We start from the raw sequence: 11,879 nt of genomic DNA on the forward strand, positions 1-11,879 counted from the left end.
GTCACAGAGCGTCATTCTGCTGACTAACAGCCTCTCTCTGCTTTGGCGACAGCAAAAGATTCTTCCAGAGCTTTGATGTGTTTGTATTTCTTCTTCAGTCCCTGGATTTCATGTTGTATAGCTGTGTTCTGCTTCCTCATTTCTTCTGTGTCATGTTTGATTTTATTAACCAAAACTATTTTCTTTCGGACTTCTTCTTCCAGAGCTTGAACTTTTTCCTGGAGTTGGTTGCACTCTTGCTTCACAGCTTCACATTCTGCTTCCATCCAGTGAAAGCTGTCTGGTGCAGAGTGTCCATACAGGCTTTTCTGCAGATCTTCAATTTGTTGCCGCAGAGTGAGATTTTCATGATCGCAGTTCATGTGATGCTTTCATGTCTGCTCAAAATATCTTTGACTTTGAGCCTCCTGTTGATGTTTGGCTTATTCATTTGGTGCTCTACTTTTACCTTATTGTAATTTTTCTCCAAATATTCAGAGCTCTGACACTGTTTGTTTATTCTGGGTTTCAAAGCATCAAGCGGTTGGTTGATGGACTTGATAGTTTCGTGTATGGCGTTGCAGTTCACCACAGTGTCTCAATGTTCCTGGTGAATTTTGTGAGACTGGATGGTTTGTTTGTTAAACTGCACCTATTTAGATTATGTTGAGGCATAAAGTGGGGCTCATAATTGCTGTGACATTCTGGTGAGCCACTCGAGATATTTATGCTTCACATTTGCTTGTTAAAATATAGTACTTTATTATTCTCTCTGCACTCAGTAGCAGGTATTGGCCAGGCCAGGTCTTTATTGAAGTTTAGTTATTTTTTCCCCAAATCTCAATTAAACTGAAACACAGCACACAACATAAAATAGCACATTAACATAACACAGAAGCTAGAATAGTCTGGCAGTGAATTGTTTATTTATTTAGAATGTTTTAGAACTTTAGAAATAGAGCAAAAGATACAGTATACTTAATATAGTGATCTTATAGATATTTATACAGTATCACTGTAGGCAGGACTGTGCACAATAACGCTCCTCATGACTAGGGAGGGGTACCGGTATCCGGTGCCATTATACAGGGAGTGCAGAATTATTAGGCAAGTTGTATTTTTGAGGAATAATTTTATTATTGAACAACAACCATGTTCTCAATGAACCCAAAAAACTCATTAATATCAAAGCTGAATGTTTTTGGAAGTAGTTTTTAGTTTGTTTTTAGTTTTAGCTATTTTAGGGGGATATCTGTGTGTGCAGGTGACTATTACTGTGCATAATTATTAGGCAACTTAACAAAAAACAAATATATACCCATTTCAATTATTTATTTTTACCAGTGAAACCAATATAACATCTCCACATTCACAAATATACATTTCTGACATTCAAAACCAAAACCAAAACAAATCAGCGACCAATATAGCCACCTTTCTTTGCAAGGACACTCAAAAGCCTGCAATCCATGGATTCTGTCAGTGTTTTGTATGGGCAGAAATCTGTGCCATCAGAAACTGAATTTGAATAAGTTAAATTTGAATTTGAATTACTCGGATTTAATCTGAATTGTAACTTGAATGAAAGCTTTTGAAAACTGAATTTGAATTAGTCTAATTTGAAATTGAATTTATGGTTTGAAAATGAATTGATTTGCTTTGAAACTGCATTTTATCGTTTAAAAATTCAGCTCTCGAATAATTTCAGATTCACTTCTCACCATTCAGTTTCAGTTCTACAATTCAATTTCAGTTCCAAAATTCAGTTTTTTGGAACTTACATCCGGTTCCGGTTCAAGCGCAGATTAATAGAACTACGGACTGATAGTGTTACTGAGGAATCTACAGCGTCTTGAGCTGAATTAAGACTTCAGAAGTCATTCGTCATGTCGAATGACCAGCGGATAAACTCTCAGGTTGGTAATAAATGTATTACATGTATAAGAACAAGCGTCATGTTAACAATTGATAGCCGTACAGTAACTTTTATGCTTATTGTAGCTGCTAGCTAAAAACGCTAATTTAGCGTAGTTTGCCCTGAATTCAGCTTTGACAAACAAATATGATCGACTGTTTCTAGTAGAATTCCAAAGTTGTCATCTTGTACCCTGTCAGAGCCCTGTATGCTTGCAGAGACCCCTACAGTAGGGAAACATGCAAAACAGTGTCCAAACCTTTGTATTTGAGCTTTATTTATGTCTTACACAGCATCCCAACTCTTTAGCTAACTTAATAACTTTAGCTAAAGTGAATAGTTCGTCTAAATCATTAGTGCAGCATTACTGGATCACCTCTGTTTGAAGTGATATAATATGATATACAACTATCACTGAAACAGCAAACTTTATAAATAAACAAACAACACTTCTCATTCTCTACATGTTTGGCCACAGCTGTAGATTACACTATCAGTGCTTGTTCACTCTTGACAATAATTACATTTCTAAATTCTCTTTGTGCATTTACAGGTAAACAATATCTAATATTTTATCTAAATGACTGCTTTGTCTTTGAAAAGGTGAAGAGCCTGAGGCCGGTGACACTCCAGTTCTAGTACATCCTTACGGTGACTCACAGGACAAAGCGACATTCCTGTCATGCCAGAAGAGAAGAGAAACTTCAGAGTCTTCATGAAGTTCAACCACCCCTGTCATATGGAATATGACAGGGGTCTCAAACTCCAGTCCTCGAGGGCCGGTTTCATGCAACTTTTCCATGCCCTCGAGGACTGGAGTTTGAGACCCCTGCCGTATGGTGTTTATGCAGTTTTCTACCCCACAGTTACAGCATGTCTGACTGCCTGTTCAGCATATGCAAAAATATATGATGAGTTTAAGCATGTGATGACAAAGGCCTTCCATTATGGTGTTTGTCATCACATGTCACAGACATCTGGATGATCATTTGGAATAAACAAAAAAACAAAAAACTTGTTACTTCATCTTTTATCTTTATTATTATTATTGTTCTTATTTTACATTTTTCATTGTTAGGCATTAGGTTTATTTATAGTAGTCCTTTCCAGCTTCTTTCCCTCTTCCATGTTACTGTGTCAGCATCTATTTGGGGTTGGGAGTGGAACAGAAAGTAAGGAAATCCAAAGTGCCATTTAAACCAGGAGAGGTTGTTATATTTCAGAAGAAGGGATTAATTCAAAAAAAATGACCTCAATGCCATATTTTATTTAGGAACCCTAGAGAGCACTTTGCAAAATAACACATTCTTACAATTTCACCCTCAGATGAGCCAAGCTACGACTGTCAGGGAACGTGATGTAGGTACAGAGCATGTGAGAGTGGTTAAGTTGATGTCTCTTGTCTAGATGAAGGCACAGGAGGGATCAATGGCACGGCGTAGAGATTCAGTATCTTCAGTCTTCAGTGGACACTCCATTTCTGGCACAAAACACCTGTAAAAGATGGTCGATTTAGGAGGTGACCCGACAACTTCAGCCTGTCAAACATAGCAATGGAGCAGTATGTTCAAAAAAAACCAACTAATTAAGCATGCACTCAGTACCCTAAGAATTATTATGGTAGTTAAACACAGTGATAGTTGTATATCATATTATATCACTTCAAACAGAGGTGATCCAGTAATGCTGCACTAATGAATTAGACTAACTATTCACTTTAGCTAAAGTTATTAAGTTAGCTAAAGAGTTGGGATGCTGTGTAAGACATAAATAAAGCTCAAATACAAAGGTTTGGACAGCGTTTTGCATGTTTCCCTACTGTAGAGGTCTCTGCAAGCATACAGGGTACAAGATGACAACTTTGGAATTCTACTAGAAACAGTCGATCATATTTGTTTGTCAAAGCTGAATTCAGGGCAAACTACGCTAAATTAGCGTTTTTAGCTAACAGCTACAATAAGCATAAAAGTTACTGTACGGCTATCAATTGTTAACATGACGCTTGTTCTTATACATGTAATACATTTATTACCAACCTGAGAGTTTATCCGCTGGTCATTCGACATGACGAATGACTTCTGAAGTCTTAATTCAGCTCAAGACGCTGTAGATTCCGTCAGTAACGCTATCAGTCTGTAGTTCTATTAATCTGCGCTTGAACCGGAACCGGATGTAAGTTCCAAAAAACTGAATTTTGGAACTGAAATTGAATGGTGAGAAGTGAATCTGAAATTATTCGAGAGCTGAATTTTTAAAGGATAAAATACAGTTTCAAAGCAAATCAATTCATTTTCAAACCATAAATTCAATTTCAAATTAGACTAATTCAAATTCAGTTTTCAAAAGCTTTCATTCAAGTTACAATTCAGATTCAATCCGAGTAATTCAAATTCAAATTTAACTTATTCAAATTCAGTTTCTGATGGCACAGATTTCTGCCCATAGTTTTGATCTGTTCACCATCAACATTGCGTGCAGCAGCAACCACAGCCTCCCAGACACTGTTCAGAGAGGTGTACTGTTTTCCCTCCTTGTAAATCTCACATTTGATGATGGACCACAGGTTCTCAATGGGGTTCAGATCAGGTGAACAAGGAGGCCATGTCATTAGTTTTTCTTCTTTTATACCCTTTCTTGCCAGCCACGCTGTGGAGTACTTGGACGCGTGTGATGGAGCATTGTCCTGCATGAAAATCATGTTTTTCTTGAAGGATGCAGACTTCTTCCTGTACCAGTGCTTGAAGAAGGTGTCTTCCAGAAACTGGCAGTAGGACTGGGAGTTGAGCTTGACTCCATCCTCAACCCGAAAAGGCCCCACAAGCTCATCTTTGATGATACCAGTCCAAACCAGTACTCCACCTCCACCTTGCTGGCGTCTGAGTCGGACTGGAGCTCTCTGCCCTTTACCAATCCAGCCACGGGCCCATCCATCTGGCCCATCAAGACTCACTCTCATTTCATCAGTCCATAAAACCTTAGAAAAATCAGTCTTGAGATATTTCTTGGCCCAGTCTTGACGTTTCAGCTTGTGTGTCTTGTTCAGTGGTGGTCGTCTTTCAGCCTTTCTTACCTTGGCCATGTCTCTGAGTATTGCACACCTTGTGCTTTTGGGCACTCCAGTGATGTTGCAGCTCTGAAATATGGCCAAACTGGTGGCAAGTGGCATCTTGGCAGCTGCACGCTTGACTTTTCTCAGTTCATGGGCAGTTATTTTGCGCCTTGGTTTTTCCACACGCTTCTTGCGACCCTGTTGACTATTTTGAATGAAACGCTTGATTGTTCGATGATCACGCTTCAGAAGCTTTGCAATTTTAAGACTGCTGCATCCCTCTGCAAGATATCTCACTATTTTTGACTTTTCTGAGCCTGTCAAGTCCTTCTTTTGACCCATTTTGCCAAAGGAAAGGAAGTTGCCTAATAATTATGCACACCTGATATAGGGTGTTGATGTCATTAGACCACACCCCTTCTCATTACAGAGATGCACATCACCTAATATGCTTAATTGGTAGTAGGCTTTCGAGCCTATACAGCTTGGAGTAAGACAACATGCATGAAGAGGATGATGTGGACAAAATACTCATTTGCCTAATAATTCTGCACTCCCTGTAGTAACCAGGCCGAAAAGCAGCGCACATTTCGGTGCTTTATTTTTTCCTGAGCTGTGATACACTTTGGATTCTAGCCAATCATTTTACGTTTCCGAGGATAGTAGGCGGGGCCAGGTACCTACGTTCTTTTAGAGCAGAGCTACAGATTAAAAATGCCCAAGGCTAAGCGGTCAAAAGTCTGGCTGTACTTCACAGCAAAAGATGCAAACTCAGCAGCCTGCAACAAGTGCTTTAAGCTGATACTGTGATACTGTCAAAGGAGGTAACACCTCGAATCTGATGAAACACCTGGCGACGCATAGCGGGTTTTTTTTTAGAAGCCGAGAAATGCGCCGTATTTGATAGCTTGGTGCGAGACCTCACACCGAGCTCTTGGGGGATGTTGCTAACTCCGGGTCCGATAACAGGCACCACACCCGCAGTAGATGTAGAGTCCTGTCCCCTAGCCCTGTCAGTGTAGCAGAAATGATGACGGATGATGATGGCAGCAGCAGCCGTTCTTCTCTGCGTGAGTAGCTTCATGTTGTTCGTGTGTAATTAACGTTGAGTAGGCTAACCACGTTATTACATTAATGCATGTAAGGTGAACTAGCAAACACCGTCGTAGTTACATGTGGCTGTCTTCTTGTTTGACGGCAGATACTCCCTTCACCCTGGCCAAAAAGGCTAAAATGACCAAAGAAAAAGTGGAAAACAGTTAAACATGAGAGGTTTTTGGACAAAGTTTGTGTTTTTTCCATTGTTTGAGCACTGCTTCCAGCCAAGAGTGAGACCATATATGCCCTATAGCTGCAGAAAAGGCTAACATTGTTATCTTTGTACAAAAAACAGCTAAACATGAGAGGTTTGTGTTCTCCATTCTTTAAGCACCGATTCGAGCACCGTTTAAGCACCGGCACCGTTTCAAAAGTACCGGTTTGACGATACCCATCCCTACTCATGACCTTCAGTCTCTCATGAAAAGTTTAAACAGTGCGAGCAGCATTTATCCACTGTTTCTGTGAGAGTGTGGCTGACCCAACAACTACTGTCTTCTGTCTGTTCAGTGTGTCTTGTTCAGACTGTCAGACTGTCTTCTACAGTGTTTATGCTAACACAGTGTGAACAGGTTTGATGATAATCAAAGAAATATGTTGTAACCAGTGGCACCTGGAAGATTTCTGCTCTCTGTCGTGTGATTGGCAGAGAATTCTTGTGATGAAGTTAGGTGTGGAGGGTGGTGTCGGTTCTCTTCAGTGGAGGTTTCAGGAAGTATAACACATCATTCCCTCTTTGTGTAATGAGCCCAACACTGGTTACAGCTTGGATATCAGCAGACTAAATGCTTAGTCCTTGTAGGGGGGATTAATGTAGATGTTAATGCATCTGCTATTCTTTGAAATATATGTTATAAATGTGTTCTCTTTTTAAGTATTATTTTATTGATATTTTGCTAACAAATGCAGTAAAATTAAATCAGCGTTCAGTGTGTTTCTACCTGTCAAATGACAATCAAACCACCAACAAAAGAATCACTCACATTTCAAACTGCTGCTAAAGATCAACAGTAAGCTAGTCTGAGCCCTGACTGTTGTTGTTTACATCTTCTCTATGATTGCCTAAAAACAATCAGTAAGCAAAGACAACAGGGAACAATTTTTTCTGGTCATTATCCAGCCAGATATACTTGTGACACACATCTGCAGCTGGTCCTATCACCACGTTTGAATTCATTTCCTGCACAATACATTTGTGATTGTCAATGTTGTCTTTTCTTTCCCATAAACCATGCAACCACATGAAACACAACTGTGTATTAATTTACATCTCATCATACACATGAAGTTTTAGACATCACAACTCCTTTTGTTTATGTTATTACACAACAAAAATATGTACTTCACACATAGATTACATAGAAATATGTCACTGGTGTGCTCACAACACACTGTGTCAGAATAGTCTGCCTGTTTCTTTTCTGTGATTCTGTATATTTCAATTGTGCAACTGGAGTCACTTGAGGCAATCATGTGGTGTTTGGTAGGAACACTGGTAGCCAATATAGGTAATTAAGCAGCACAGCTGGAGAGAATTGGTAGTTATATGCAGTCTATATAAGCATAGTGAGTACAAGCAACATTTGTGGGTTTTGTGAGGCGATATCAGTTAGTGAATTTACAGCAGTTAGACAGTGATTAGAAGGCAACTATAGCCAGTGTGGTTGAGCAGAGCTTGTGAGAGAGTGGACTTCTGAAAGTGAGTGACTGAGGTGTGCTAGTTGGTTTGTGTGGTGTGTCTTTGAGTCTGTGTGTTTGTGGTACAGTGGAGTAGGTAGATAGGTGGACAGGTGTAGGTGAGGGAAATGGATCCCAAAATTGTGAGGGAGCTTCTGGAGTTCAAACTCCACAATCGCTATCCTGAAGGATCAACCAGCAGGGAAAGGTTTACAATCAAGAGAAGAGCTGAGACCTTCAGGATAAATGCTGAGTACAATGGATAATGTCATGTAAACCATCAGAGTGTAGTATTGTGCTTTAATGTGACCATTTCTTTTTTTTCTCTTTTTTCTTGTCTTGCCTTACATGCTTAATGTAGATGGAGACCTGTATTATGTATGCAGGCGGAAGAAGAACAAAACTGAGCACCTGGCAAAAGTGGTCTGCTCTGCCAAAGAGGCAAATGACATTTTTGAGGAATTTCATTCCTGCCACTTTGGTGGACACTGTGGATGGGAGAAGACCCACAGTGCTGTCATGGCACGCTATTACTGACCTGGCATGGAGGGAGACATTAAAAAATGGGGGAGCACATTTTGTCTGAATGAGCCTCAAACTCATTTTGAAAATCCCCCTTTTGTGTTTGTTTGTTTTTCTGTTGTTTGTTTTTTGTCTTTTGTTTGTACTTTGTTGCTCCTGTCTAACCCATATTACCTACAGCTCTAAGGCATTTTACTGATTATTAGCATATAATATTACTTCATTTGTCAATAGGTTGCTCAGTGCCCACAATGCCAGTGTAAGTGGGCCAATATTAAGGAAAAGAAAGGATACATTCCAATCAAGGTACAGCACCACGGACAGAATATTAGATACTGTCCAAATACATCAAATGTAACATTCCCCCCCCCCCCCCCCCCCCCCCCCCCCCCCTCACAGGTCACGGAGCCCTTTGAGCTCGTTGGAATGGATCTTGTGGGTAAACTGACCTTAATGGATGGTGGTAATCAGTATATTTGTGTAATGGTTGACTATTTCACCAAATGGGCAGAGACCTACCACTGAAAAACAAAACTGCAGATGAGGTCGCCAGCTGTAGTCTGGATTTTTTTTTTTTTTACAAATTTTGTGCACCTAAAACTGCTAACAGACCAGGGCTCAGAGTTTTGCAACAAGGTAAGGTATTAATAAATCAAGCAGATATGTAATGTAAGCTTGGATGACTAATGTGATCACCTTTTCAAGGTCAACTATGGCTTGTGTAAAACCCTGGGCATCCAAAGAAGCCTCTGCTCACCATTCCATCCCCAAACCAATGGCTTGGCGAAAAGATTAAATGGAACAATCCAGAGGTACAATACTGTCATTTATATTTTGTGCTGTAACTATGTCTCAACGCTGGTTATTTAGTATTTTGTTCTTTTGCATTCAAATTTCAGATCCCTCAATAAACTGGTGAGTGAAGAGCCCAAGAACTGGGACAAATGTCTGCAGTCCACTATGTTTGGACTGAGGACAAAAAAGCAGCTGACTACAAAATACAGCCCATATTTCCTCATGTTCGGCAGAGAGGCAAGGTATCCATCGGAGATCCCAAAGGAATACAAGGTAAAATGGTGTAATTTACAAGAAAGAAAATGTCTGAATCCTAATCCAGTTACTCAGTCATTCTATTTTGGCAGATTACAGAAGACATGGTCAATAAAATCATTTGAAATGAAGACGTGTGTGAGGGCCTACAAACCCTGGAGGTGGTATACGCTGAAGTAATCAAAAATGTTAAAACCATCCAAGACAAAATCTGCAGGGGAAAGGCAAAAAGGGGAGAGGAGGATGGCTTTCAGGTGGGAGACCTGGTTTTGTGCAAAAATGTGAGGCAAGAGCAGAGAAAAGGCCATCACTGGTGCAGTCTTGCTGTGACCCCATAAATGGTGAGTAAGCAGACAATGAACAAATGATATGTCTGACAAGTGCCTGACAATATTGTCTACACAGTAATAACCAAAATCTGGGCTGGAGAAAGGGGAAAGGTGCTGTGGTCCAAAATTGGGCCATACAAGTTATTTTCGGAAAACATTGCTGACTTGGCCCCTGGGAAAGAGTTGGAAAGTGAGGTGTGTAAATGTTTTCCAAATGACTGGTCACCTTATTGGAAGGAAATGACAATGTACCGTTTGTGCTCCTAGATCATAAATGCCTATTTGACACTGGTGAGGCAACAACACGCTGCATTGATTATGGACTCCTATTTCATTACATCAGTTTGGCAGGGGTCCACAAAAGGTTTCAGAAAGGTGAGTTGGCTTTGACATTTAAACATTCTCATTTAAGACTATTCATGATTTAATTCCAAGATCTTCACTTTGTAGCTGGATCTGCTAAATTCTGATGTGGCAGCTGGGGCAGACATTATACAACCATGAGAATTTGAAGTGAAATTACTAGGTTTAACATGATTTCCATTTGGTTTTCAAGATAATTTATCTAAAAGAGATGCGGGTTGTCTTTGTTGACCCATTTGGGGCAACACAAGCACAAATGGATAAGTGCAGGGATGTAACAAGGTAAGCAAAAAGGCTAATGTTAACCACAGTAGTCATTTTTATAACTTGGACATGTGAATTACATAAGGCTGCTGCACTGAGTAACATTCAGTACCTGTTGTGTGTTTTGTTTTTTTTTTGTTTTTTTTTTGTTTTTTACAGAGCTCTGGTTAGGAGAAAATGTCCAGCCATTGGCAAATGGACGTGCTCAACTGTTGCCCATCCAAAACAGCAGGACCTAACATCCTGTGGCGTCTTTGTATGCAATGTAAGTAAAATGCTCATGGTGTATTGTACCTGAATGAACAGATTCTAATGAGTAGAAAATGTTCAGCTTGCAGAACAAATTCTTTCGGGGACCAATATACTCTACCCTGTTGACGAGGAGGGGGTTGAAAGGCTCAGACTGGACATAGTACTCTCTCTGATCCAAAACTCAGGTATACCCGAGAAACGGCATTTGGACCTCCATTTAAAATATTTCTGTGTATATCGTCATTGTGCCATATGTATTTTTAGATGACATTTCCCAGCTATGTCATGCCTGTGGTGAGAGAAGCTCAGGTGCAGAAACCAATGACTGGGTAAGATAACGAAATCAATACCTCAGATGGAAGCACCTTGACTGGGTTACTTCAACATCACTGGGTGACATGTCACTTTGATGCACCAACAGAGAAATTATAGTTCACATAATCTGCATGCCTTTGCACTTTAAAGACACTAGAGCACCTAAAGGACGCATGGAAACATCAAGTGATACACAGATAAGACTGTTGCACAGAAATATGCAGTATCTGCACACTGTAACATGTTTAGTTGCTTTACTCAACAGCCTGACTTCAGATGAATGACTCTGACAATCTAATTTTTCTTGCAGATTGAATGCACCTTCTGCGGAAAGTGGTACCACACAGTGTGTGTGGACTTCCCCTGTGCAGAATGCGACTACAAATGTTGTGGGTGCTAAATAAACAGAAACAATTGATCCCTGTGGTCTTTGCTTACTGATTGTTTTTAGTGTTAACAATCCACATTGCTGACATTGCATCTTTCAACATGTTTGTGGGTAGATTTGGATGCACCAGGTGTAAGTGCAGCCACTCAGCCTCTACTCAATGTGATCATAGCAGCAGGTGCAGATGTGTCACAAGTTAATCTACAGGGTGGGCCATTTATATGGATACACCGTAATAAAATGGGAATGGTTGGTGATATTAAAGTCCTGTTTGTGGCACATTAGTATATGTGAGGGGGCAAACTCCTCAAGATGGGTGGTGACCATGGTGGCCATTTAGAAGTCGGCCATCTTGGATACAACTTTTGTTTTTTCAATAGGAAGAGGGTCATGTGACTAGGGATGGGTATCGAAACCCGGTTCTTGTTGAGAACCGGTTCCCACTGTTTCAATTCCTTGGAATTGTTTGCCATTTTTGCAAACGATTCCCTTATCGATTCCAGTCGCCCCGAATGACGTCACCATGTTGCGGAGCGTCATTTACCTGGCAGGAAACATGGTACCTAAGCAGCTCAAATGCTCAAAAGTTTGGTTATACTTTACGAGAACGGATGACAACAGGGCAACTTGCAATACTTGCAAAGTAGATATTTCATTTAAGGGAGGAAACCCTACGAA

At 40.2% G+C, this 11,879-nt stretch overlaps 2 long non-coding RNA genes across 2 annotated transcripts; both read left to right on the forward strand.

Moving 5' to 3' along the window:
- The first annotated feature begins 7,468 nt into the window (after nucleotides 1-7,468).
- LOC112846096 (uncharacterized) lies at nucleotides 7,469-9,124 on the forward strand. Its single transcript, XR_003218923.1, has 3 exons — nucleotides 7,469-8,546; nucleotides 8,640-8,876; nucleotides 8,946-9,124. It is a non-coding gene; the product is annotated as an uncharacterized LOC112846096 (long non-coding RNA).
- A 360-nt stretch (nucleotides 9,125-9,484) lies between these two features.
- LOC106097123 (uncharacterized) lies at nucleotides 9,485-11,305 on the forward strand. The gene is made up of 8 exons (XR_002059833.2): nucleotides 9,485-9,631; nucleotides 9,696-9,814; nucleotides 9,887-9,994; nucleotides 10,176-10,264; nucleotides 10,406-10,511; nucleotides 10,578-10,683; nucleotides 10,763-10,827; nucleotides 11,124-11,305. It is a non-coding gene; the product is annotated as an uncharacterized LOC106097123 (long non-coding RNA).
- The last annotated feature ends 574 nt before the right edge of the window (nucleotides 11,306-11,879 follow it).

The sequence above is a fragment of the Oreochromis niloticus genome, linkage group LG3 (assembly GCF_001858045.2).
Source record: "Oreochromis niloticus isolate F11D_XX linkage group LG3, O_niloticus_UMD_NMBU, whole genome shotgun sequence".
Taxonomy (NCBI): domain Eukaryota; kingdom Metazoa; phylum Chordata; class Actinopteri; order Cichliformes; family Cichlidae; genus Oreochromis; species Oreochromis niloticus.